The 27,181-nt window shown below is 42.0% G+C and overlaps 1 long non-coding RNA gene across 1 annotated transcript; it reads left to right on the plus strand.

Moving 5' to 3' along the window:
• On the plus strand, positions 1 to 26,871 carry LOC136655581 (uncharacterized). The gene is made up of 4 exons (XR_010794665.1): positions 1 to 76; positions 8,898 to 9,010; positions 16,512 to 16,580; positions 17,384 to 26,871. It is a non-coding gene; the product is annotated as an uncharacterized lncRNA (long non-coding RNA).
• Positions 26,872 to 27,181: the final 310 nt, after the last annotated feature.

The following is a 27,181-nucleotide window of genomic DNA, read 5'->3' on the forward strand; positions in this document are numbered from 1 at the left end:
GCGGCCGAAGTGAAAGGAGGGGAAGATGGCGGAGTGAGAGAGAGCCGCGGGCTGCGGCCCGGTGGCCTCGGCTGAGGTGAGAGGGCTCGAGGGCTGGCGTGCTGCTCCGCCTGCGCCCGCGGAGTGGGTTCGTTCGGGGGTCAGGAGCTTCGGAAGCCCGGCCTGCTGGCTAGCCGGCCGTTGAAGGACCCCTGCCTAGTCCCCGGCCTTCCGTCCCGCTGCTGCGGTCTGGCTGGGCGTCCAGACCGGGGACGAGCGGTGGTGGGAGGCAGGAGACGGCAGGGCTTCCCCGCAGAGCTCCTCTGCCTCACCTGCGCTCACCAGAGCACACGGGTGTTGGGTGCTGGGCGCCTCCCAAGGCGGTGGCGCTTGTCGAAAGACTCCCTTGGTGAGCCTCTGCCCTCACCTGCCTCAGGTTCTCTGTGGGGAGGCTCTACCCTGACCTGCCTCACCTGCCCTCCCCTGAGCGTGCAGGTTGTGGGTGCCTGGGCACCTCCCAAGGCGGTGGCACTTTTCGTAGTACTCCAGTGGGGAGGCTCTGCCCTCACCTGCCCCAGGTTCTCTGTGGGGAGGCTCTACCCTCACCTGCCCTCCCCTGAGCGTGTGAGTTGTGGGTGCCTGGGCATCTCACACGGCAGTGGCGCTTTTCGAAGGACTCCAGTGGGGAGGCTCTGCCCTCACCTGCCTCAAGTTCTCTGGTGGGGGAGGCTCTGCCCTCGCCTGCACTCACCAGAGCGCAGGGGTTGTGGGTGCCACACATGGCAGTGGTGCTTTCTGAAGAACTCCGGTGGGCAGGCTCTGTCCTCACCTGCTTGTCCACCCATCACATGTCCCTGATCTAGTGTTGTCTCTTTCCTGGGTACTGCACAACCTGCACAGCACTGGGCCTAGGAGTCTCTTTTTCTTCTTAACTCTGTAGCTGGTAGGATTACACTCACTTCTTTCTGGAGCTGTACTTGTGGTTCACTCTTCTTCGACCTTCTCTTACTTATTGTACTTACAGCCTCCATAACCATTATTCAGAATTGTACGATTTATATATCAGGACGTTTTTAGCCTCAGGACTCACTTTTAGAAATGGCAATTTGTCATAACCCACTACACCATAGATTTTTCAACCAGTGCAACTTGGCACATTGTTGTGCCATGAATGTTTCACAGGGTGTGCCATGGAATTTGGGGGAAGGATCAGTTATTAATAGGGTCATTGGGGGATGTGAGTCCCTTTCTGGCAGTGTGTGCCTTGTCAGTTGTCCAAAAACAGATGGTGTGCCTTGACAATTTTATCATATTGTCATTGTGCCATGAGATGAAAAAGATTGAAAAACACCGCAGAAAAAGGGATATAGAGATGTAGAATAAATATTTCATGTATTAGTAACAATTAATAAAAGAGATATAGAAAAAATATTTCGAGGCTGCTAGAGACCTTATGTATAGTATGTGTAGAGTAGACATAGACTAGACCAGTGGGTCTCTTGACCTACTGGACCATTGGCCTTGGCAGTCCATTAGGGCTACAATCCTATTCATTGTATAGGGCAAGCGTTTTTCATGAGGAATCCATGGCTCCCCTGACTGGTTTCTGGGAGCTACGGCTCACAGTTTGGGAACCACTGAGCTAGACTCCTCCTAGAAATGTTCCCCCAAACTTTTACAGTTCCAGGAAACTCAAAAGGCTGAACTGGAAATGAGGATGTGCAGTTAAGGACTTCCAACCCAGACACAAGGCTGTAATTGGGTTCACACATGATCTGTGGCATGCCAATTACTGGAGGAAATTGGAAAATGTGATATTTTGCAAGTTTGCAGGTATGAAGGTTACCTTGTACTACGGGTTAACATTCCAGCTAATAATTTTTTTTTTTGCAAACTGGACAAGGGTGCTTGCAAAAAAATTTTTTTTAATGTTTCAAAAGCTTTTCACAAATCACCAAAAATTGGCTTACAACCCACTGCTAGGTCCTGACCCATAGTTTGGGAAACACTATATAAGGAGGATTTTAGCTGCCCTGTCAATGCACCCTCACACATAGTTTCTTAAGTAACTCCTTAGCTGCATATACAGATGTACTTAAATAACTCTTAAATCTCTCTCTCTCTCTCTCTCACCCAGTTTTCTTTTGCATTTACAGTGCTCTTTCTAACTTCCTAATTAGAAGTTAGATAAGAATATTAGGCTAGGAAGAATTATTCCACCTATAACGAAGTAAATTTATAGTTTAACTTTAGAGGGGGGGAAAACATTGATGATGTGTGTAGTGGAAAGGAGTTTGCTGATCTAATATAGATTTGTTAGGTAGCTATAGCAGATGGTTGGAGAACACATTTTGAATGTGTTAATTCAAAAGTACTGTATTTATTGTTATATACTCAGAGAGCAGCTGCTGCCTCTATTGAAGTGGATGTTGCAGAAATATATTAAAACTGCCTCTGAATTTTGTTTGTTCATCTGCTAAAATGACTTTGAATACAAAAGAACAGATGTGAAGAGACATCAGAGGTCTGGGACTTAAGTGCCTGAAGTCAGCTGAAAGTGTAGTTAAGCATCTTTTCCTTTCATTGTCTGACCTTGGAAGCTATATTTTTTTAGTCATTTTTACAAATGTGTGTTTTATGAGAATATGCAATACAAGCAGCTTTTGGGGTGGGGGACTCTTCTCCCCCTCTCCATTTAATCCTGCTGAAAATATTCCCTAGAAAATATCCAGACATGGGAACAGATAGTACACATGTCTGGACTGATTAGACTTCTCTTGAAGAATTTTGAGGTTATTAGAGCCTATGTAAGTCAACCAGTCATTGAGGAAAAGAGGAGGGCTCAAGTAGCATACAAGGCCTGTCAACCAACCTTGGAAATATGTTGGGTCATTGAACTCTGTGCCTGTGAGCAGCAGAATGCTAGGAAGAAGAATCTTATCTAGGAATGTGTTTGCGGTGAAGCTAGAACTAGCTAGTAGACAGCCGGTATGAAAAGTAGCATCCTTGTGGAAATTTCCCAACTACGTAATCTTATATCATGTGTTTTGAGACTTAATAAAGGGCTGGGTCAGGAGCTGGGAGAGAGCACTTGACTTCTCCCTTGATTTCATTCTTGCTCCTGCTTCCAGCACTTTCAACCTCTCTGAAACCGTGTTTGTTTAATTCTTGCCATGGCTTTTCTGCCACACCAACGCAGCATCTCAGGCTGCTCCTCATGTAGCACCAAAATGCTACAGAGCCAGAAGTTTTTGCCAGACTTCAGGTGGATTTTCTGTTGGGTGATTAACTTTTTTGATAGCTTCTTTCTCTCTCTCTTTTTTTAAAGCATACTACAGTATATGCCTGTTGTTAAATCTTGCTCTCTTTGTCTTTTTAACTACTTGCTGCTAATCTAAGAACAAAGGAATACAGGTTGTGTGCTGTCTGTGTTATCCTCTCCCCTATCCTGACTCCAACTAGGTAGCACAGTAAGAAATGGCTTTTAAAAACCCTTCTCTGGGCACACTCACTAACATTTTGTGCTATAAAAAAAGCACATCTCTCTGTGTACCTTGTTGTTTTAGGTAGCTTCAGTTATTAAGAAAGGCATTTTGTGTTGAAGAAATAAAATTGGATGCTCTTGGATTGTAGGCAAAACACAATTCGTCATGTTCGGTACAATACCATGGATTCAAAGTTCATATGTTCTAAGATAACTTGTTTCTAAAGTAGGTGTAAAATTTGTTGTTTGAATGCCCTTCAAATTTAAAGGGGAGAAAAAGATTTAACTTTTTCTAAAAATACTGTTTCACAAATTCATTGGTACCTTCCAAACTAAACAGCCACTGGGTAGATGGGACGTTAGCCTGGGAAGGCAGCTCATCTGAGAGAAGGAAAACTCTGATCCCAAACCTCCACTGCCTTGTGGCTACATCCAGTTATGGAAAAGGCTTCAGGAGTCAACCTCGAGGCAAAATCCGGAGCCGGAGTCCCTAAGGCAGTTCATGGCTGAACACAGTCACATTCTAACAACTCCTGCGACGCCGCTGGAACCAACCATATTGGCTTCTGCCTTTCCATTGGACCATTTCAGCGACGTGGAGAGGGCGGATTTGCTGTATGGGTAACAGTCTATCCTCCATATCTACTTTACCCAGGCTTCGGAGACTGAAGGATGCGAACAAGCAGTACCTTCCATTTGGGATACACAACTTAAGATAATATGTGCTGCTGCATCTGTATCTGCATCTGCTGCATCTGCATCTGCTGTATAGAGTCAAATAATGTGGTGTGTTTAGTGCTGCAATGTGAGAGATTCATGATAAAGCTGAGAACCAGAACTGGCTCACTGTGCTCTTCTTGGCAGACACATAGAGGTTGTTAGTACAGGGCTCCTTTGGCCTTTGTTGTTCTGATAGACTGAATACTCTATAAATTGCCTTTCTGTGGTTCCTCTTTCTCACTCCTTTTTTTGGTCAACTTTGGTAGTGTGACACACATACCTTTTTGCAGAGCTGATGGTTACTGTGTTGAGGTTGGTCCTAGTTCAAGCATTGCAACCCTAGCATCTGAGGTTTTATGATGATGAACCACAATGGTGCCTTATAGGATTGTGTGGCAAATAAAATACATGAAGCATGGAAATTTAACTTTAAATGGAACCTTCTGCCATTAAATTTCAAGTTTTTAGTGCTATATCTGTAACTAATGAGAATAATTGTAGAAATGTTTTCTGCTATGCTTTCAGTGGCAGTCTTACTTAAGTTGCTTTTATGTGCTTTCCAGAAATAGTGGAACTGCCTGGTGTGAGAGTTGCTATAAACTGTGTTGTGTGTGTTTTTTCTCTCCAGGACAAAATGCAGTTTTAGTCATTGTGTCCAGTTTTGTCATGTCGTATAGGGAGGCAGAAATTCAGTCGTTCATCAGTCTACTTGTCTGAGTACTTGTTTTAAAAACAGCAACTTCTAAATGAGGAACAGTTGTTCTGGAAACAGATTTGCGTCACAAAGTAGTCCTTACCTCCCCCCTTCCATAAATAACTGCATAAGCATCAACAATGAATGAATGTTATCTGGCTCTGAATGATGATTGGGTGAAGAGAGAGAAGGGAATCCTGTGCTATAAATCTGGAGAATAAGCAGCCTGTTCTTTGAGTGTAACAATGAGTTCAGAAAGGGAAACCATTGTTTAGGTATTTAAGATCTTGGATTTCCAGTTCTGTACCTTGGTTTGCAAATTGCTGTGCATCTCTATCTTCCATGAGTGTTGTCCACATGAGTTATAGGTCCTTAATATTGTTGAAAATCAGAATTTTTTATTAGAAAACTGCCTCGTACAGATGTGATTGAAACTGTATCGGCAGAATTGGATTTTTCTCTTCCCCTTTCTGCTCTTTTATATAATATCTAAAACCTCAAATTACCGTCACCTTCTCATGGGAATTGTAAATTAAAATACCATGTTCACATGCCTTTAAGATTGAGTAGTATGATTATTACAATTTGTTCTGAAAATGTAAAGGAGATTGTAGGATAGCATTAAAATGTATGGATGATCTTAACAACACACAGCTAGAAAATACAGTAAATCTGACAGGCTGCTTTTTGCTGAAGGTGCTGATTTTTTTGTCTTGCTTTTGAAAATCTTCCGCAATGCAGGAGGAGGATAATAAGGACCAGAATGCTTTGGTTTGTGTATACTAAGGGGTGTAATGTTTACTTGTGCAAGCTTGCTGTATAATGAACCAGCTCTGCTTATTGGTGATCCATCATTCTACTGCTAGGCTTGTCAATTTCACATTCTTAAGACCTGGCTCAAGTCCTCCCCTTCAGTGAAGTTCAAGCAGAAACTGCATATTTGTTAACAACTTTAAAAAACGAGAACTTATTCACCAGTTGTGGAAGAAATGTATTATATGCATTCATTTGATTACTGCATTTTTATTGTCCTCGATAAGGGCTGAATTTGTTTGATTTTGCTTGCAGATAATTGCTGCTTTCCACTTTTCATGGCACCCTGAATGTACTTGGGGGTGTCTTGGAGTGTTCAACCAGTGTTTACTGCAACAGACACACAGTGTGTTAAGGAAACAGCATAAAACACACAGTAGCAATGTGTTAGGGAAATGAGACCAGTCACAACTTCCCTTCAGGTGTCCTCAAATGTTTGGGAATGTTTATCTCCCTTTTAGACTTTATTCAAGTTACTGACGTGAGTCCTTCTAGTTTCATTAAAATTAACTTCACAGAAGTTTTCTTCGCTCATGTGTGAATGATACTTTATATAGGGCTTTCTCAGTATGCAAAGCACTTAACATGTATGATCTTGATGTTATCCTCCTGTAATACGTGATGTTGTCTCCATATTACAGCTGGGAAGTTGAAGCTGAAATGTTACCAAAAGGGCTGTTTTGTTTAGGGGAATAATTGTACTGCCCTTATTGGAACCTTAGGGTTGTAGGCTGGATAACAAGACGGTGTAATGCAGAGAAGTTCCTTTTTGCTTAAAGAGGAGACTGAGAGAAAGATAATTTTTAATAAAAGATTATAGTTTTATTACAAAAGCACAAAGGTAAACATAATGCATATGGAGAAATGATAAGTGTATGTTTCTTGGTCTCAATACTTGAATCCAGTGTACCTAGCTTTCATGGTGGTTGCATGTAACGATATTTGGTGCATCCACAGAAATTAGAAAAAGGAAAGGTTGTAGGGAAGGATTTTAAGGGTCCCTGATCTGCCAACCCCAGTTGCTAACTAAAGATGGGGAGAGAAGGGGGAGAAAAAGGGGGGGAGAAGGGAAAGAGTTCCAGGCGCAAGATAGTTACCTGTCCTGTAGAGCAGTTGGAGGGGTGGGGGAGAGTCCTGTGAAGAGGACCCTCTGACACAACACAGATGTGTTGGTCCTTGGAGAGAGAGTGAGAGGAAGCCCTCACTTAAAAGGGGTTTGCAGACAGTGCTGAGCTGGATGGTAGCTTGATTACTACCACACAGCAGGGTGCTTGGAGTGTGTAAAACATTGAAAGGATTAGGATATCAGGATCAGGATGGGCAGGAGGTCTGGTCTAGAGGGTAGAGCCTTCATTTGCCTGAAGATTAACATCCAGTTCGAGGCCACCTGCACCGTGCGACCTTGAAGCAGCTGACAAGCTGCAGCTGAGCTGTTCCATCTGCTCGGAGCGTGGGAGGATGGAGGCCAGAATGTTAAACCAGATCGGAGTTTAACACCTTGAATGTAGTGGTTCTTGAAAGAAAGAACCTTCTTTCAATTTGTAAAAATCCCTGCGTGGATTTAATAAGCCTGCCTATGTAAACCGCCTTGAATAAAGTCTTGAATAAAGACCAAGAAAGGCGGTATATAAATACTGTATATTATTATTATTATATTATATTATCAGCAAAATTCAATGGGGTCTATGGCTGGCTTCCTAGATGGGGGAACTTAAACAATACAATGAATCAGCAACACAAGAAGGCAGTTCAAGTTTGCATACAGTACTTAAACAGTGATTGGGTTAGGAGACACTTTTGCATACAGTTCTTAAACAGTGATTGGGTTAAAACAATACAATGAATACAGTTAATGTAGGAGACACTTAATCAATGATTTAAGATGCCAGATTTCCTCCCATAATGTGTGACCATGGGGAGGTGGTGGTTGTGTAACCATGAGCTTGTGACTTTACCAGAGTTTTGGAATTGTGGCCTGTGTAGTTTAGCCTGCATGATATTTTAGTCCATAGTAACATAACCAGATATAGAGAGAAAATCACAACTAAAAGGAAAAGGGATTTTCACGTAACAGAAAGTGAGTGGCTTGTGTTCTGACCTGCTATGATCTGAGGCATACTTTCTTGCCAGTATGAATTAAGCTTATGTAGAAAGCTTGTGGAGTGTAAGAAAATAGACTGCTGTCTTCTAATGCAGTGGTCTCCAAACCACGGGCAGCTGTGTAAACAAAAAGCTTTTCCCATTGTGGGAAGAGCATACTGTTCTACATTGCCCTGTCTTATCTTGCCAGCTGATATTCTCACAAAGTTGCTCCAGGCAGCCACTTCCACGCAAAAATCCAGACGCAAGTAGCAGAAGTGGCTGTCCTGCACAACTTTGTGAGAAGATCATCTGGCAAGATGTGAAAGTGCAGAATGGTAAGCTCCGCTCACAATGGGGAAGTTTTTCTGCAGGTGCCAGATTCAGCCGTGGACTGGGGTTTGGCACCTGCTGTTCTAACTGAATAATCAATATAATAATCTGCCATAACCCCTATGTCAAGGAGTATGGCTCAGATGTGTGGATGGTTCCTTGCAAGAGGAGAAAACAGGGAAATGTTATTGTGCACTGTGTGTCCCTCAGCTGAGTGGCACTACAATGAATTAAGTGGGAATAATAGCAAGGGAAGTGGATTTTTGCCTCCTTTCCCCTTCCCCCCTTTGTATATAGGATTGTGGTGGTATTTACTTTAAATCCTTTTCATATTCTTTCCTGGGGTACTCTCATCTGTGGTGCCTTTAGCTAAATCTCACAACTTTCTTCTTAAAAATGGTGTGTGTGCGTGCGTGCGTGCGCCTTTTTCTGGTACCCCAGTTTTAGGATGCAGTGGTGGGTAAGCTATATGCAGCTACTTTCAAGGAGCGATGCACTTAACTTATTAAAACAAAGTCTGACTGCAAAATGCATTTTAGTATAAATAGTCACCATAAAGGGATGGAGATGTTAGTTAACATTTTGTCAAGCTGAAACCTGTCCGGTCAAGTAGCAGGTTTCAAAGTCATCATTGATACTTGTTTAAACTGTAAAGTTATAGTTTTGGTTTGATACTAGGAAAATGCTATTTTTGGCATATTCTTTAGTAGTTGCAAGGAAGGAAAGAGCAAAAGGTAAACTTCTTCTGAATGACCTGGTTCTAAGGTGTGCTTTTCTCCCTGTTGTATCCATCAGGTCTGTGCAAGCACCATCTTGATTTGCAGTGAGAACAAGAACGTTTGCATTATCAAAATACTGAAGGCAAGGATTCTTGGTTATAAATTATTGGTGCAACCATCAAGCAAAAGGTAAGTCTCTTGTCTGTGCAGCTGATCAGCCTGTCTCTTTGTAATTTGGAAACAATTTACTGGCTGTCTGATTCTTCTAAAAATGAGACTTGTATTAATACTGTTGACAAGAGTTATTATGGTGTTGTTGACAAGTGGTTGATTTGTACTGGGGGATGGTGTTCAACCTATTGTAGGTAGGGCTGACCCAAGGCTCAGATTTTTTTTATCTTGGGGTGCTATTATATCCAGCACTGTCTTTGTTGCTCCAAGTGTTCTCTGGCACGAAGCACTTTCTGCCAGGTGTAGCTTCTCCTAGTTAGAGATGGTGTAGCTACAGTTGTCCATGCTCTGGTAACTTGTTTGGACAATTGCAATGCATTATATGCACGGCTACCTTTTGAAGACTGTCTGGAAACCATAGCTAGTACTGAAGGTCCCTAACTTAAGTGTTCATGTTACAAACATCCAACTTAATGAATGTGCTGCTTTGCAGTTTTGAAGCAGTCCAGCTATGTAGACACCCACAAAACAAACAACCTAAGCAGTTAAATAACTTAGAAAATAAAGACCTATTGCTGTGGCAGTAGTGAAAAACAAGAGCTCAAAAACATTGAAGATCTGGGTGTTCCTGAGGTCAAGAGGGAGAAGATTCAAGTAGCAGTCCAACACCCTGTCCAAGGCTGACTAGGCACAAGGAAAGCTGACATACTGTCAGCTCTCCTGGCACAGGGGAGCATTAATACCTTATAATTACAATACAAAACAATAATACAATGCAATAATAATTAATACAGCATTAATACTGTGTGAGAAAAGGTGAGCCCTGAATGGAGCAACTCCAACAACAGTGTAACAAAATACAGACATATTTTGCCATTACCAAGTAGAGAAGAAGCTAGGGGAAGATTAAAGCAGAATTTGATCAAGGCTTCCTTGTTGGCATCCTTCAGTCTCCGAAGACTATGGTATCATAAGAACATAAGAACAGCCCCACTGGATCAGGCCATAGGCCCATCTAGTCCAGCTTCCTGTATCTCACAGCGGCCCACCAAATGCCCCAGGGAGCACACCAGATAACAAGAGACCTCATCCTGGTGCCCTCCCTTGCATCTGGCATTCTGACTTAACCCATTCCTAAAATCAGGAGGTTGCGCATACACATCATGGCTTGTACCCCATAATGGATTTTTCCTCCAGAAACTTGTCCAATCCCCTTTTAAAGGCGTCCAAGCTAGACGCCAGCACCACATCCTGTGGCAAGGAGTTCCACAGACCGACCACGCGCTGAGTAAAGAAATATTTTCTTTTGTCTGTCCTAACCCGCCCAACACTCAATTTTAGTGGATGTCCCCTGGTTCTGGTATTATGTGAGAGTGTAAAGAGCATCTCCCTATCCACTCTGTCCATCCCCTGCATAATTTTGTATGTCTCAATCATGTCCCCCCTCAAGCATCTCTTTTCTAGGTTGAAGAGGCCCAAACGCCGTAGCCTTTCCTCATAAGGAAGGTGCCCCAGCCCCGTAATCATCTTAGTCGCTCTCTTTTGCACCTTTTCCATTTCCACTATGTCTTTTTTGAGATGCGGCGACCAGAACTGGACACAATACTCCAGGTGTGACCTTACCATAGATTTGTACAACGGCATTATAATACTAGCCGTTTTGTTCTCAATACCCTTCCTAATGATCCCAAGCATAGAATTGGCCTTCTTCACTGTCGCCGCACATTGGGTCGACACTTTCATCGACCTGTCCACCACCACCCCAAGATCTCTCTCCTGATCTGTCACAGACAGCTCAGAACCCATCAGCCTATATCTAAAGTTTTGATTTTTTGCCCCAATGTGCATGACTTTACACTTACTGTCATTGAAGCGCATCTGCCATTTTGCTGCCCATTCTGCCAGTCTGGAGAGATCTGGAGCTCCTCACAATCACTTCTGGTCTTTACCACTCGGAAAAGTTTGGTGTCGTCTGCAAACTTAGCCACTTCACTGCTCAACCCTGTCTCCAGGTCATTTATGAAGAGGTTGAAAAGCACCGGTCCCAGGACAGATCCTTGGGGCACACCGCTTTTCACCTCTCTCCATTGTGAAAATTGCCCATTGACACCCACTCTCTGCTTCCTGGCCTCCAACCAGTTCTCAATCCACGAGAGGACCTGTCCTCTAATTCCCTGACTGTGGAGTTTTTTCAGTAGCCTTTGGTGAGGGACCGTGTCAAACGCCTTCTGAAAGTCCAGATATATAATGTCCACGGGTTCTCCCGCATCCACATGCCTGTTGACCTTTTCAAAGAATTCTATAAGGTTCGTGAGGCAAGACTTACCCTTACAGAAGCCATGCTGACTCTCCCTCAGCAAGGCCTGTTCGTCTATGTGTTTTGAGATCCTATCTTTGATGAGGCATTCCACCATCTTACCCGGTATGGATGTTAGGCTGACCGGCCTATAGTTTCCCGGGTCCCCCCTCTTTCCCTTTTTAAAAATAGGCGTGACATTTGCTATCCTCCAATCTTCTGGCACCGTGGCCGTTTTGAGGGTCAAGTTGCATACCTTAATCAAGAGATCTGCAACTTCATTCTTCAATTCCTTAATAACCCTTGGGTGGATGCCATCAGGGCCCGGTGACTTATTGATCTTTAATTTATCAATGAGGTCTGAAACATCTTCTCTTTTAACCTCTATCTGACTTAACTCCTCGGTTAGGAGGGGCCGTTCGGGCAGCGGTATCTGCCCGAGGTCTTCTGCCGTGAAGACAGATGCAAAGAACTCATTTAATTTCTCTGCCATCTCTAAGTCTCCTTTTATCTCCCCTTTCCCTCCCTCACCATCCAGAGGGCCAACCGCTTCTCTGGCGGGTTTCCTGCTTCTAACATATTTGAAGAAGCTTTTATTATTCCCCTTAATGTTGCTGGCCATGCGTTCCTCATAGTCTCGCTTGGCCTCCCATATCACCTTCTTACATTTCTTTTGCCACAGTTTATGTTCCTTTTTATTCTCCTCATTAGGGCAAGACTTCCATTTACGGAAGGAAGCTTCCTTGCCCTTCACAGCCTCTCTAACTTGGCTGGTTAGCCATGCGGGCACCCTCCTGGATTTAGTGGAACCCTTCTTTCTTTGCGGTATACACCTCTGCTGGGCCTCTATTACTGTTGTTTTAAGCAGCCTCCATGCACTCTGGAGAGATTGGACTCTTTTTACCCTCCCTTTCAACCTCCTTCTAACCAGCCTCCTCATTTGGGGGAAGTCCGCCCGTCGGAAGTCAAGGGTTTTTGTTAGAGATTTGCCTGGTATTCTTCCCCCAACGTGCACGTCAAAACGGATCGCAGCATGATCACTGTTCCCCAATGGCTCAGTAACGTTTACATCTCTAACCAGGTCCTGCGTACCGCACAAAATTAAATCCAGAGTCACCTGTCCTCTGGTGGGCTCCGTGACTAGCTGATCTAAGCCACAGTCATTTAGCACGTCAAGAAATCCGGTTTCCTTATCGTGACCAGAACACAAATTGACCCAGTCAATATGAGGATAATTGAAGTCCCCCATGATTACAACCCTGTCCCTCCTTGTCACCTCCCTGATCTGTTTCCTCATTTCAAGGTCCCCATCCGATTTCTGGTCTGGAGGACGATAGCACGCCCCCAGTATTACATCAAGTATTACATCAAGCCTGGTAATTTAACCTGGTATTGCACAAGCCTGGTAATTTAACCCACAGAGATTCTACGGTGGAGTCGGACCCACCTTCAATCTCTACTTTGCTGGATTCTATCCCTTCCTTAACATAAAGGGCCACCCCACCTCCAACACGCCCCTGCCTGTCCCTCCTGTAGAGTTTATAGCCCGGGATTGCGGTATCCCACTGATTCTCCGCATTCCACCAGGTTTCCATTATGCCCACTATGTCAATGTTTTCCCTTGTCACCAGACATTCCAGTTCTCCCACCTTTGCTCGTAGACTTCGGGCATTCGCATAAAAGCATTTATACACGGAATGCCCCAGGATGGGCTGCTTATTCGCTCCTTTGTCCCCGCATCCTCTCATTGTGCCAAACCGTCTATCACATCCCATCACCCTACCTTTCCCAATTTCTTCTCCTACCCTGCCTTTGTCTTGTTGTTATCTAACCTCCCCATCCTCATCCCATAGGGATGAGGAGTCCCGAACCGGATGCCCCTCGGCTCCTGTCGGCCTTCCCCCAGGGATCAGTTTAAAAGCTGCTCTGCCACCTTTTTAATGTTATGCGCCAGCAGTCTGGTTCCATTCTGGTTCAAATGGAGCCCGTCCCTCTTGTACAGGCCCCGCTTGTCCCAAAACGTTCCCCAGTGCCTAACGAATCTAAACCCCTCCTCCCTACACCACCGTCTCATCCACGTGTTGAGACCCTTGATCTCCGCCTGCCTAGCTGGCCCTGCGCGTGGAACAGGTAGCACTTCAGAGAACGCTACCTTTGAGGTCCTGGCTTTCAGCTTCCTGCCTAAAAGCCTAAATTTGGCCTCCAGGACCTCCCAGCTACACTTGCCCACGTTGTTGGTGCTGACATGCACCACAGCCGCTACCTCTCCCCCAGCACTGTCTACTAGCCTGTCTAGACAAGAAGTGATCTAGACAAATGCCCCAGGGAGCACACCAGATAACAAGAGACTTCATCCTGGTGCCCTCCCTTGCATCTGGCATTCTGACATAACCCATTTCTAAAATCAGGAGGTTGCGCATACACATCATGGCTTGTACCCCGTAATGGATTTTTCCTCCAGAAACTTGTCCAATCCCCTTTTGGAACAGAGTGTCCTCTCCAGTGCACGAAGCCTGGGTAAAGTAGATATGGAGGATAGACTGTTACCCATGCAGCAAATCCCCCCTCTCCACATCACTGGAATGGTCCAGTGGAAAGGCAGAAGCCAATATGATTGGTTCCAGCGGCGTTGCAGGAGTTGTCAGAACGTGACTGTGTTCAGCCATGAACTGCCTCAGGGACTTGGGCTCCGGATTTTGCCTCGAGGTTGACTCCTGAAGCCTTTTCCATAACTGGATGTAGCCACAAGGCAGTGGAGGTTTGGGATCAGAGTTTTCCTTCTCTCAGATGAGCTGCCGTCCCAGGCTAACAAGTCCCATCTACCTGGTGGCTGTTTAGTCGCCTCTTACGACAAGTACAGCCAAACTGAGGGCCTGTTCTTATCCCCCTGCCCCCAGTGGTCTCTACAGCCCCTACTGTAGGCTCCCTACAGCCCTTTTTATCTAAAACAATCCTTTCTTCCATATCTACCTATTTTCACATTCAGGGCTTAAGAATAATTTTTTTTAAATATTGAAACCATTTCTTAAACTACGTCTGTCTTGCAAAGATTAAAACCTTCATCCAAAGATCCAATGGCAAACATAACTGCTGGCCACACAAGCTTGGCATAAAGTTTTTGCCTTAACTAAATTCCATGCATTGGCAATGATAAAATTGCATCCATGGTATGGTGTCTTGAATCTGAATTGTGACTTCATGATTCACAAGCTTGTGAAGGAAATCTTGTTGGTAGTAACACTTCATGTTCTGTATGATTCCTTGGTTCATCAGTTGGATAAGGGATGTTGTGTTAGGAGGAAAGGTAAGTAACAAAAATTGCTGATAGCAATTCAAATTCATGAGGGTGTGTTTTGCAATTATCAAGAAAGAGAATGGACTTGCTGTCTTCAGCCAACCATACAGAAATGTTTTACTGAAGGAACAAACACATGGAAACAGTGCTTAAACATTATCCATGAGGGAATTGGATTGCTCTATGTACTATACAGGTAAATGCTGAACACTTTTAAATGCTTGTGGATGCCGGTGTTTTCCAACAGCTCGCAGTTTTAAATACCAGTGGCATTTGTGCAACATAACACCATAAATCACTTCTTGTTTAGCTTGAATCCAGGTGCAGCTTTTTATTACCACCTACAATGGTCTTGTTAGGCAAATAAAACCATAATAAACCTGTTTCATCAGTATTCTAGCTAAACTCTGTCTGCTCTCTCTTTGAACTTCAGAAATTTTTTCCTTATCTACTGACTCTACTAAATGCTTATTTAGACTTCAGTCGATCTTGTGTTGATACTATAATGTCTTGTTCTCTGGTCTTGCTGACTCTATCCGTTACTTTGCTTGTTTCCTTCACACTTTCATCATGTTACATGTCCATATGTTTCTCTTCATTAGTTTCCACTATTGTTTTGTATCAGGTCTTCTCGAAGCCTTTTCGTCAAGATCTTGTTCCTCATCTATCTTCATTGCTTTTTCTCTGTTCTCCTTGATTCCTCCAGCCATCAAATACTACTTTTTTATTACGTCTCTGCTTCTTTCTGCTATGATGTGGAAACTTGGTGCAAAGTTTTCCCTTCCAACTGTTCTCAGTATCTCATGGTTTTTCAGTCATGAGCCTATGGACAGGAACTTGTGTTTATGTCCATAGCTACTCACAGTGCCTAGTGTGTATTTGGTGCTTTATCAGTAATAGACAGCGATGGTCGTCTCCTCCCATATGAACTTTGCTTCTTGTCCCTGGTGATAAGGAGTGCCTTTTTCTCAGTGTCAACTGAATTGCTACCTGCACCCTTTTCCAGAGAGGTCTTATTTAGCTATGGTAATTCGTGCTCTGGTCACAACCTACCTGAGCTGTTGCAGTGCATGCTACCATGAAAAAATGTTCAGATACTTCAGTTAGCACAAAACATGGCAACCATTGGGGCTGCTTAATGGGATTACATCACCCCAATTTTTTGTGCTTTGCTTACCAGTTTGCTTTGCTTTGCTCACCACCTGACACAAATGCTCTTGATTCATTGCCAACCTTTTTGTTGGCAGTGAATCGAGTAACCCCATTGTGGAGCTACTCTGTTTACCCAGGGAAAGGGAACTTTAGTCCCCTTCTCCTGAGGAGCTGCCAATGGCTGCCTGGAGCACGTAGGATGTGGTGGCAACCACTTTTGGCGCTGCTGCAGCCTTGCGTCCCGGGCAGCTCAGGATTGGGCTGATACTCCCTTCAAGCTGCCTTAAAGGCAACAAAATAGAAGTATTTTAAAATATAAACTTTTATAAAGATTTTAAGGATTTTTTTCAGTTCAGTCCCGCCATGAAAAGTGAAGTGGGTGGTGACCAGGCATTAGGTCTTCTTGGTGGTGGCTCCCCTTCTGTGCAACTCCATCCTAGACAGACTTGCCTGTTACCAAGTTCTGGTGGGTTTTTTTTTTTTTTTTTGTGGGGGAGAGGTACCCAGTAAATATCTTTATTTGCCCAAGCCTTTCATATTTTTAAAAGTTTTTATTTTAATTCTGGTGTGTTCACTCTCCTGTTTAAAATTTGTTTTGGGTGATCTTAATTGTGAATTGAGCTTTGTTGGCTTAAGAGCAGAACACTAAGTATTCCCCGTGTGTGTGTGTGTGTGTGTGTGGTTCCATTTTCTAGAAGCAGTACCTATAGACTTCTCAATTTTTCTTCTTATGATTTTGCACACTGTTTCTGAGCCCTTAATTTTGTTTTATGCAGGAAAAGTGTCTTGTGGCTTGAGTGAAAGATGACAGCCAAGAAACTGCAGTAGTCTAAATGCAAAAATAAGTAAGTATTCTAATAATGTACTTTTCTAATACATTAAGCTTTATGCTTGAATGACCAAGTTCTTTAATGTTTTACAAATAGTTTGAGGTCTTTGGGTAGAAATTTGTAAATGTTGAAAGATAGAAAATGGTGGTGTTTGTATAAGGTGTATGTATTTTCAGCAGAGGAAATTCCATTGCGTACTTGAAAGTTTAGTGTCATGAGGGGATTGCTATGTATGTTTGTGATGTTGGTAGATACTTAGTCATTTCAATATTGTTAGAATGCTTCTGATCAACAGATTCGATAAATTACTTTCTCTTGTATGATAATCCTTTTAATTCCATTACAATATTTGGATTAACTAGCATTGATCACTGAATTGAGATGCTTGTATAATGTGACATAGCAGATGAGCTCCTATCCACCCTTTTATATTGCTACATATGTCGAGTTATTTTTGTCTAATTTTTTTTTTGCGTGTTAATCGCTTCTTCGTATGCAACCAAATACGGATTTTTCTTCCGTGCTCAAATTTGTACCCCCTTTAATAGTGATTTCAGCTACTCATACAGCATAAGACTAGCTAAGTCTGGTATATGAAGTACTGCTTCCAATAGTCGACATCTGTGTTATGGTGTGAAGGATCCTATAATATGTAGGAACTTAGCCACACATTTTTTTTAGATAAAGGCATTTGACATTATCCTGACATTGCTGCAAATCCTTTCCACAAAAATATTAAATATCTATAAATGTTGTTTATGTAGCGTTGAGCAAGATTTGTTTCCATGTGGTTTATGTTGATCCTTTTCTGTTTCCAGATCCTGTCCCATTGACCCAGCAAAGGGTATCTCTGAAGCTTCAGCTGTTCATGGGTGCCCTTCCAGTGAAAGAAACTCCTTTATCTCCACAGAGAATGATGGAGAAATGTTGCTCTATTTCTGACACAACTCCTTAGCCTGAAATTTGACATGTGAAGCCTGAAGTACATCAAAACCATATTATCCACTTTTGCAGGGCAGCTGAAATGAGTCCTTGACATTTCATAGAAATTGCCAGCTCTTTGCTTAGCATTTTTTCACTCTAACAGATGGTGCATACAGATATTGGCACAAGCTCATTCTGACTGACATTTTGTCCCTTTTCAAAATACCTTACTGAGGTAACTGCCCGTTCCCTACATAGCCTTTTGAGAACTTATCAGATTGATATGACTTTTGAATGTGTCATGCAAACCTTCTTGTATGAAAAAATTGTGGCAAGATAACCAGGATGGATTTTATATTTATATATATGTGTATTCTAAAATGAAGAATATCATTTAAAAGAAAAAATAACCATCCTGGAAAATCTTCCTAACTTGGGTTTTCCTCTCCCAAAAAGAGCCAATTTTATAAAAAACCATCCTAAAACCACTGTGTAAAGCAGCTGATGCACACCAACAAAGAGTCACTTTGTCCACTGTGTTTATGACCGGGTGTGTTCTCACCTTTCTGAAACAAAATTAGTCTGCACATGTAAATCTATGTAATTGCTGGAATAGGGAGCTTTTGCTAAGTGATACTGCTTAAACTTAAAAGTACAGAAAGCAAGCTTGGGTGCAGTGGGGGTTACCCTCAGTGTTTCCTAGGATATTTTGCAAAAGCTTTCTCCAAGTCAAGCTTTTACCCAAAGGGAACAACAGCGAATAGCATAAAGGTATAAATAAAAATTTCCACCACTTAGACTAGATGTGCTCAGGAAGGGCTTTTTCACTAGTTCCTCCGGTGTCTCCACCTGCAGTAAAGGTGGAAATTGTGATTCTAACATGTTTACACAAGATTATTTGTCTCTATTGTGTGTGATTGATATGGGACATTTTCTTTCAGCATAAGATAATAGCTCATCTTTAGCTATAGCTTGTCAGAGTAGGTGGCTTCCTGGTTTTAAAAAAAGTCTTTTCTACTTATGCTGAACCAGGGAGCCCTGATTAGTGCACCTTATTTCAGTCTTATTAAAATGTGAATTTCAAACAGGTTTGCCAACTGTCTAAAAATGTCCTCAATTTGGAATAGAAATGGGGGTACGTTTTCTAGTGGTCATCTGTGCTAACAAAATTCTCACCTTAAGCCCAGTGATAAGTTGCATTATTTTCTGTGATTGGAAGCAGTGGCAGACAAAACTGGAGAACCTATTTCCCATTGTGTGTTTTTGGCTTTTAATGAATTGTATCAGAAGAGCATGCCAAGCCAAGGACTTCTTTTGGCCCATTGCTTGGCATTCTGTGTGGCTTCCATATGATAAAAGATGTAAGGTGTACTTTCGAAGGTGTACTTGGCTACTTTAGTGCAAATCAGATTGGATAAAACATGGAATACTGAATAGAACATTGTAAAACAGCTAAAGATTTGTAGTTACAGAATGTAACTAGATCGATGGCTGTCTGGCCCACTTAAAAAAAATGGTAGTTGTTACTCATCCTTTCATTCAGTTAGCTTCTCTGAAGTACCCTGAAATTTCAAGTCACTCCTGACATTTCTGATGATTGGATATCCTTTTAGGATATATTCTGAACAGAAATTTCTGTTGAGTTCAGTGAGATTTTTAGATGTAGAGTCTAAAAATCTGAAAAGGCCTCTGGCATGATGACAGTTTGAGCAGTCTGCAGACTTCACATTATTTTAGCTAATTTTGTTTCAGAAGAAATATTTTTAATAGTATACTGGCACAGGGTGGGAATATAGTGAATTTTTCCTAGATTCTCAGAATGAACATGAGAGAGAGAAGGTGGTCATGTCTGTCTCAAAACTGCAGCTAAGGAATCCTTTCCCACCCCTCTATCCCAAACCCATGCTAACCTCATACACATTTGTGCTGAATAAGAGTGAAGTCTCAGAGAAACAAGTCTGCTGTGCATGTCCAGGAAACTCCATTGCAGTACTTGTCCTGTAGCATCTTCTTAACAGTACTGTGCAAAGGCAACACTGCCTTAATCTTTTGGTTTTACATTTTGATCTGCATCTGTTTCTCCATGTCGGCAGGAAACTTTCCCATGAGAAAGACAAAACAAATACGGGGCATGTGCAATAGTATAATATATATACATATAAATATATTTTAATACTTGTTGACAAAATGTTACAAGTTGTTTGAGAACAACAAAATCACCAATGTCTTCCATTTTGAGATGTGTATAGTTCCATAAGCATTAGTGCTTTGTAGCAAAACTGTAGTGCCATGTTAGGATCAGTGCATGAGCCTAGTAGTACTTTTTTTACAATTTCAGAGTGACAAATTAACAATACTGCTGATGTGATATCTAATAAGAAACTGACTAGATTGGTGTAATGGTCTACAGGTGCAGTGTCCTTTCTAAGCAACGGTAGCAGAAACTGCTGTATCAAATCTGTAATGTGAATTGGGGATTGTATAGACATTGAAACTTTAAACAGCTAGGCACATTATTAAGTGCCTTTAAAAGAAACAGTAAGTAAAATCTAGATTTAGTGGCACAATTCTCAACATGAGCCCTTTCTTTGTGAGCAAGTGTTCTTTCATTTTAATTAATCACTCGCATTACAGATTGCAAAGTGAGACCCACTGTGTTCAACAGGGTTATTCCTAGGAATATGTGAATAGCATTGCAGCCTGAAATAAGAGGATGTGTAACTTTTTTAGTTATTTGTTTTTCTAAAATGCCACGTATAAATATTGCATTTTCCATTTAGAAGACCCTGTGTGTTGAATCACTTATCCACTGGCTTAATATGTACTCTATCCTTGCCTGTAGTGGTTTTCAGTGGGGCGATGCCCCAGCCTGACGGCCCTGGCCACTGCCCCCTTAAGGGGCGGGGGCAGCGCAGAGGCAGGGAGGAGGCGGCGATCCCCAGGATTGCGTCACTCGGAGCTGCAGGAACTGGGATGCACTCCCTGCAGCAGCCATCCTGGGGTGCAAGGAGCCCTGCGCGAGTGTCTGTAGGGTTCCCTAGCCTGCAGAAAGTGAAAGTGGAATGATCACGCTCCACTTCTGGTTTTGCGGAGGCAGGATGCGATTGCTCCACTTTCACTTTTGATGAGCTGGGGTCCCTGCACCCCCAGGACAGCTGCTGCAGCGACTGGTGAGTGCATCCCAGTTCCTGCAGCCCCCTGAGTGACACGAGTTGCTGCTCTCCCCCGCCCCCGCTGCCTCCCTCCCCTCCCCTCCCCTGCAAGGACTTACTCCCTGAGAGTTTGAAAACAGCAGCATTAGGGTATCACTGTAGGTCCTAACTGAGGGTAGCACTTGAAAAATTAATTTAAAAATGGAATTACTTTTACTTCCACTACTATTTGCTATTCATTTAGTGTGATTATTGTAATACCATTCATCCTTAAAAACAAATGACTTCAAGTTTCTGCTTTCCAAGATGTGAAGGAGAAGCACTTGTCGGTTCTTGCTAATAAACCTAGGTATTGGACCACTTTTACTACTTTTATTCCAAGCATCTTTATTTGCTCAACTATTTTTTCTGGTTTCATAATACCCCCCTTTTTCTTTTCTGGGAATGCAATTTCCAGTAAGACTTTATGTACTTATCCTCTTGCAGTTTGTTCAGATGAGTGAGTTGGGTCAGTCTGTTTTAAGTTATGCAAGTGGCCAAGTGGTTCTTCTCTATAGATTGAGCTGCTTTATTTTTCTCTTGGGGTCTTAAAAAAAAACTTCTGCTCTGAGCTTAAAAAGGATACTGCATCTGTATCTTGATCTTGTCTGTAAATGGCCACCAGATGGGGAGGAGAACAAGTTTCTGGTTTTGAGTTGATTATTGCCTAAAACTTCATAAGAAACATAATTAACTGCAAGCAAGGGATCCTTGCAGAGTTAATTTTATGTTTCAAAGTCTCTGCCTATTCTCATCATGAATATCACGAAGGTGGATTGTTTACAGTTAAGTTGTGAGGGCCTGTGCTTAGTCAAGGTTCTGTTGTGAACAAATGTATCTATTCCACTGAAGTAGTTTTAGTGCTTGGCAGAATCAATTGATGGAAAAATACCTCTGAAACTGGAATGCAAATAGCACAGTATGTAGGGGGAAGAATCCCTAATGCAAATAAAGCCATAAGATGACTTAATAAATAGAACTTTAGTAGCAATAACTGTTTGCATGTAATAGGAACCAACTTGCATTAGCAAGGATTGTATAGTAGAATAAATGGTACTAACCAAATAGGTTTGTGGTGCTCTGTGTTGCAGGGAGCTGTTTGACAAGATGACATTTTCTCTTTAAAATTTCCTCTCCTCAAAGAAACTTGACACTTGAATGCTCTACTGAGGAACCTGGTGTAATCTTCTTAGTTGCTATTTTATTTTTAAGATCTGGTGCAACTAAGGAGTCACTGAAGGTACATGAACAATGAACCCCTGTCCTGCTTATCTGTAGATAGCATGTAGCTGATGCCCCCCTCTTGAATGAAAGAGAACCCTTTTGAAGACTGTGAACAGGGCTGGGTTCTACCCAGATGCTTAATTCAAGACACTTAACTGTGGAAGTTTGTTGCCATTATTTGGAACTGGTTAAATCTGACAATATTTTTGAATTTGGACAAAATATAAACCATGCAGGGAGCGCTACAGAGACAGTTTGTGACTATCTCTTTAAAATGTGTTATTTTCACTTGCAAACCTGTTTACATTGTTTTACTTTTTTTTTAGTTTTACAAAGATACTTTTGGGCTGGGGGAACAAACTATTGTTATTGTTTGTTATGCCCGGCAATGTTTTATTCTCTGTCGTTCTAGAGCACTGGTTCTCAACCTTGGTTTAGGATGCTACCCCAATAAGGAGGGTGGCAACCAGACTCGGGACCCAAGTACCATACTAATAGCACCTACCAGGTTTTGCAGCCACTGAATGCATGTAAGTTTTAAAAAAACACACACACCCCCTTTTTTACTTGCATTCAGTAGTGGTGGTAGTGAAACCAGGAAGTGCCATACTAATGGCACCCTTGGGTCCCTGGTTAGGTCACTACCCTCCTTAAGGGAATAGGTTAGGAATGCTTGCCCCAAGGGGGTGTTGCAGCCTCCCGTCTGAAAAGCACTGCTCTAGAGAATGCAGTTCATACCTCTTTAAAATGCAACCTGCAGTAACCTAGTATATGCACATACTGAAGACAAAGGAACCTGTAAGCCCAATTTGGAACATTTGCCTTAAACAGGATTTAGCTGAGGTATACAGGCCAGATTCTGTGAGGTTGGGATTTATACTTGAAGAAAGGGGCTTTATCTCCCCACACCCCATTTCATTAAAAGGAACCAATTGTCATTAGTTTTATGTCCAGTTGTCTTAATTTTTCTCTTTAGGTTAGTTGGAGGAAGCTCCTGTTTTAGAGTAGAATACACAGAGATTCTCTATGAAACTTTATCCCTACACTTTTATACTAGAATATAAAAGGTTGTAAAATAGCATTTGGGAACTAAAGCTGAATCAAGCAACACTTGCCTTCTCTGCGAGGTATAAACTACATAACTAACTTACTCATGACCTACAATTATATAAGAAGCTTTTGCCATTAATCTTGTGAACAAAGCTTTCCCAGGGATAGGTTAGCTAAGAAATTAACATATAGTTCTTCTGAACACACCTCTTGGAAGAATCCTAAAGGCATTTCAAGGCAGTACTGATAGCACTTGCATTGTCCTAAGTCTTCGGAGCAACTATTTTGCAAATCCTTTGCACTGGCAGCAAAAGTGGTGCTAGATTGACATCCCAGTGCTGCTGCTCAGTTTCATAAGTAATGAAAATTTAGCTTGGTACCAGGTTTTACAAGTTTGGATCTCATAAATGGAAAGTTGCTGCCTTTGCTATTGTTGACATTCAGGAAAGTCTGGTTAGGAAGGGAATTGCTTGAAGATGCTTGTCTGTTTAGTATGTTTCACCATGAAGAGTTTGCAGCCTATATATGTAGGTATGAGGGACTGTTATACTACCGTTCAGAGTTTCAAGTACTCAAGCAGCTTAAACCACAGTAATTGGTTAAACACAGTGGAGTTTTAAACTCCCTGAAGAGCTAGTGATGAAATTTCCATAAGCAGATAATGGGAGAAGAGATCCTTTTAACAAATTGTTTTGGGAGGTATTTAAGCATCCCATGGTTTTATTTTGTGTTTTCTTTTTTACATTATACTGATAGTTTTTTGTCTGTCTTTGACTGATGGTTGGGACTACAGTGTATTCAAACCACATTACTGCCATTCTTGATAAGTGACTGCATGAGTTTCAGTTGCTCTGCATCTGTGTCTCAACTCTTCCAGTGGCTCACTTACTCCATTCTTGCTGTGTTCTGTGATGAAACTTCCCTTAATGGATGGCTTCCTTTTCTTCCTCTCTTGCTTTGCTTTTGAAGAACAGTAAGAATAGAAGAAGGAATCCAAGCACAATATTGACAAAGAATACAAGATTGCTAGTAAATGTTTTCATAAACAGACTTCCAGTATGCATATAACGAAAGTTTGGGGATTTTGCAAGCAGGGTGTGGAAGAACTAGGCTAAACTGAGTTATTTAAATCCTACTATTAATACTTCAGGGGGGAGTGAGGTCTGTGTCCCCTCTCTAAAACAAGGCTCTTCAACTTTTTTGCAAGTGCCACTTTTCCAGGTGGTAATCCAATCAGAGATAGCTGCTATGCACAGAAGCATGTAGCCTGCCCCACAAATGTGATTGCTGCCTCATATCTCTCTCCCATCTGCCTGCTTCTCACTCAAATCGGGACCAGACTGCCACACAGTTGCACCTCGTTATTAGTGCTCCGTCATCCAGCCCTGTTCATTTTTGGCAGTGCAAGGCCTAGCAGAGCATTGTCAACCAGTCCACATGGTGGTGTAGGATCACCTCTGAATACTGTGCAGCAGCACCCTATAATACCTGTGCTATTGGCTGAAATGTGCTGCTCAGTGTGGGTAAAGAAATTCTTCCTTCACTGAAAGGCAAGGAACTAGGGACAGAAATTCAGGGTTTTACCCCATCCAAAGTAAACAGCAGGAATAAAAGCTCATTAGAGTCTCTGCTAACTAAAATGATTTCTTAGGAGAATGAGGTACCTTGCATGAGATGACTACTTTGAAAACTAGAAAATAAAGGACTGGAGAATGAAATCACATGATTTACTCTAGGGCGAGATGGTTCCTCAGGATGAAGGTTTTTTTGTTTACCAAAAGGGAGCATGTAAAGTGGAACAGGAATTGACTTCATTCTATCTTAGATGGGGGAAGGAAACAGGTAGCATGGAGGCCTTGAGTTTGAGCACCTGCTAGTTGGTTTTTTGGTAGAATTGTCAAACTTTTCAAGTTACAGCACAATAAATATTAGCATTTAAGTACTAACCAATGTTGCAATGTATCTGTTGTACTTCATGCAAAATAGGTGTTTGTAGAACATGATGGAAGGCAGTTTGGTTTGTGAAGTCTTCCGGATGGAAAACTTGGATAGGAGAATGAACAGTGGCACAAGCACACAGGCTCACAAACCAAGTCTTTTATAGAGCTAGTATTCTAATTATGCATGATTAAGACGTCTAGTGTAATAGTATTACCAGTAAATTGATATATGCATTTATTCATAATGAAGCAATAGGAACTAATATACCAATAGCTTGAATTTACTGCTTGGATTCTCAGATCTTGTTTTTTCGTCCCTCTTGAAAAAGAGGCAGAGTGTACAAATAAGGGAAGAAGCATGACACCAAAACTGTGTATTAAAAAGAATAAGCAGAAGGAGGCCTTTTGACCCCTGACTAGGTTCATGGTAGCCCCCTGGGCTACATTGGTGATTGGTTTCTTGGCTGCTGCAATTGTACAAATAAAAGGTGCAGAGTTTCAGTGTGGGGAAGGCAATAGTGAAATCAAAAAAGGGCAATAGAAGATTGGGCTAAGTAGTACAGGACTTTTAGATAACAAAAGGTAAGGAGTCTTGGTCAGAGCCTGTTGCAGCAAAGAAGTAGGATGCAAATAAATCGGTAAGCAGTCTGTACTCTTCAGGTGTTGAATAGTTTATAAGGAGAAGTGGTTCCCCCCCCCCCCAGTTTCTTTTGCCACTTAGGCAGCTGTACCAAGGTAAACTGGTTTCAGACTTGCAGGAATTAATCTTAAAATTGGAAACTAGTATGGCTCATGTTCTGGCACACATTTGAGAACCTAAAGCTTACTAAATAGGGGAGGAGTTCTTGACCTGCCAGCCAGAAAATAGTATATACGTTCTGTTTTTCCCTAGATTTGTTTCAGTTACAAAGTGAATGCTAGTTCCCTAAACTCTGAAAATTTGGCATATTTCATGGTTAGGAAATTTGTATTCTGCCAGTGATAAATGCTGAGTTTTGTAGTGGATGAGCAGGTGCTAGAAACATTAGTAGCCTTTGTAGCAAAAGTCTAGCTTGATAAAGGTTTTTTTTTCTCATTCGAAGGTGCTGGTAAAGAAACCTGAACTCAACATTCCTTTGCTAGATTATGACTATTCTAGTTTCAAAAGGATAACTTTAACTACTATGAACACTTCTTTATATCAAAGCTTGCCCATTTTCCTAAATATGAAAATAGGATTCATGATCAGGCCTGTCTGTATATTTAGTTCTATGTTATTTTCCAGGTACATACTTTCAGGCTTGTTACAGAGGCCATATATAATGTTTTTTAAATGCTGCCATTGTCATTAAATCGTAGCTGCCAAATAGGTGTATTAGTATTGGGAGTTGTAAGTAAGAGGAATTGTAGTGTCAGCATGACTGCCCCTCTGATTCTGAGGGTGTGGTCCATTCTATGGCAAAATTCCTCCTCCCCTAAAACTCTGCTCCTTTTGTTGGTTGTAATGTTTGCAGGTTGTACAACCAAAGGGCGGGAGTTCTGTCTGTGCTACTTAATTTTCTCTTTCAAAACAACATAAATTTCTGTAGGGTGTCTGTGGAAAATGTATGTGGGAGAAATGTGCACTAGTGGTTGAAGACTTAGACCCTTGCTAAAACCTCCTAGAAAAGCATCCAACTTCTGACTGAAATTTAGAAATATGCATACACTTTAACGGAACAAGTAGAGAGAAGGAACGTGTAGGCCATACTGCAAACCATTTGCTCCCTTGCACAGATAATGTGACAATAGAAAACCTACCCATGTATATATATCTGAAGTTTTCCAAAAGGCAGCTTGCTTTTATATCTATGCATTTTGGGGAGGGGAGGTAAGGAAAGAGTGTTTAAATTTCTTTTGACACTGTAAACAATAACTGTTCAAAAATGAACTTGGAAACTCTGCACCTGTATACAATTTTTTAGCAATAAAGCAGCATGGGCTGAGAATGCACTACAATGTCACTGTGTCATTTCTTCTAGGAAAGATAGGCTGGACAGTAGATTAAAGGTGCTGCAGGCCACAGATATATTTATTCTTCAATTTGCAGGGGAGGGTGTTTTAGCTCATGCACTCATCTAAACAGAAGAAATCACACTGAAGGCATCTTGATTACTCCTTTGCAGTTTTGGCTTAATTGGCTGTCTCCCATAATTTCTGATCTGTATCACTAGGAAACACAAAGAAACCTTGATGCCATGGTGACACGTAAAGGCGGATTCATCTGTCAGAGACATAACAAACACCAGGCTACTAGAAATTTTACATT

This window comes from Tiliqua scincoides, chromosome 1 (genome assembly GCF_035046505.1).
Source record: "Tiliqua scincoides isolate rTilSci1 chromosome 1, rTilSci1.hap2, whole genome shotgun sequence".
NCBI lineage: Eukaryota > Metazoa > Chordata > Lepidosauria > Squamata > Scincidae > Tiliqua > Tiliqua scincoides.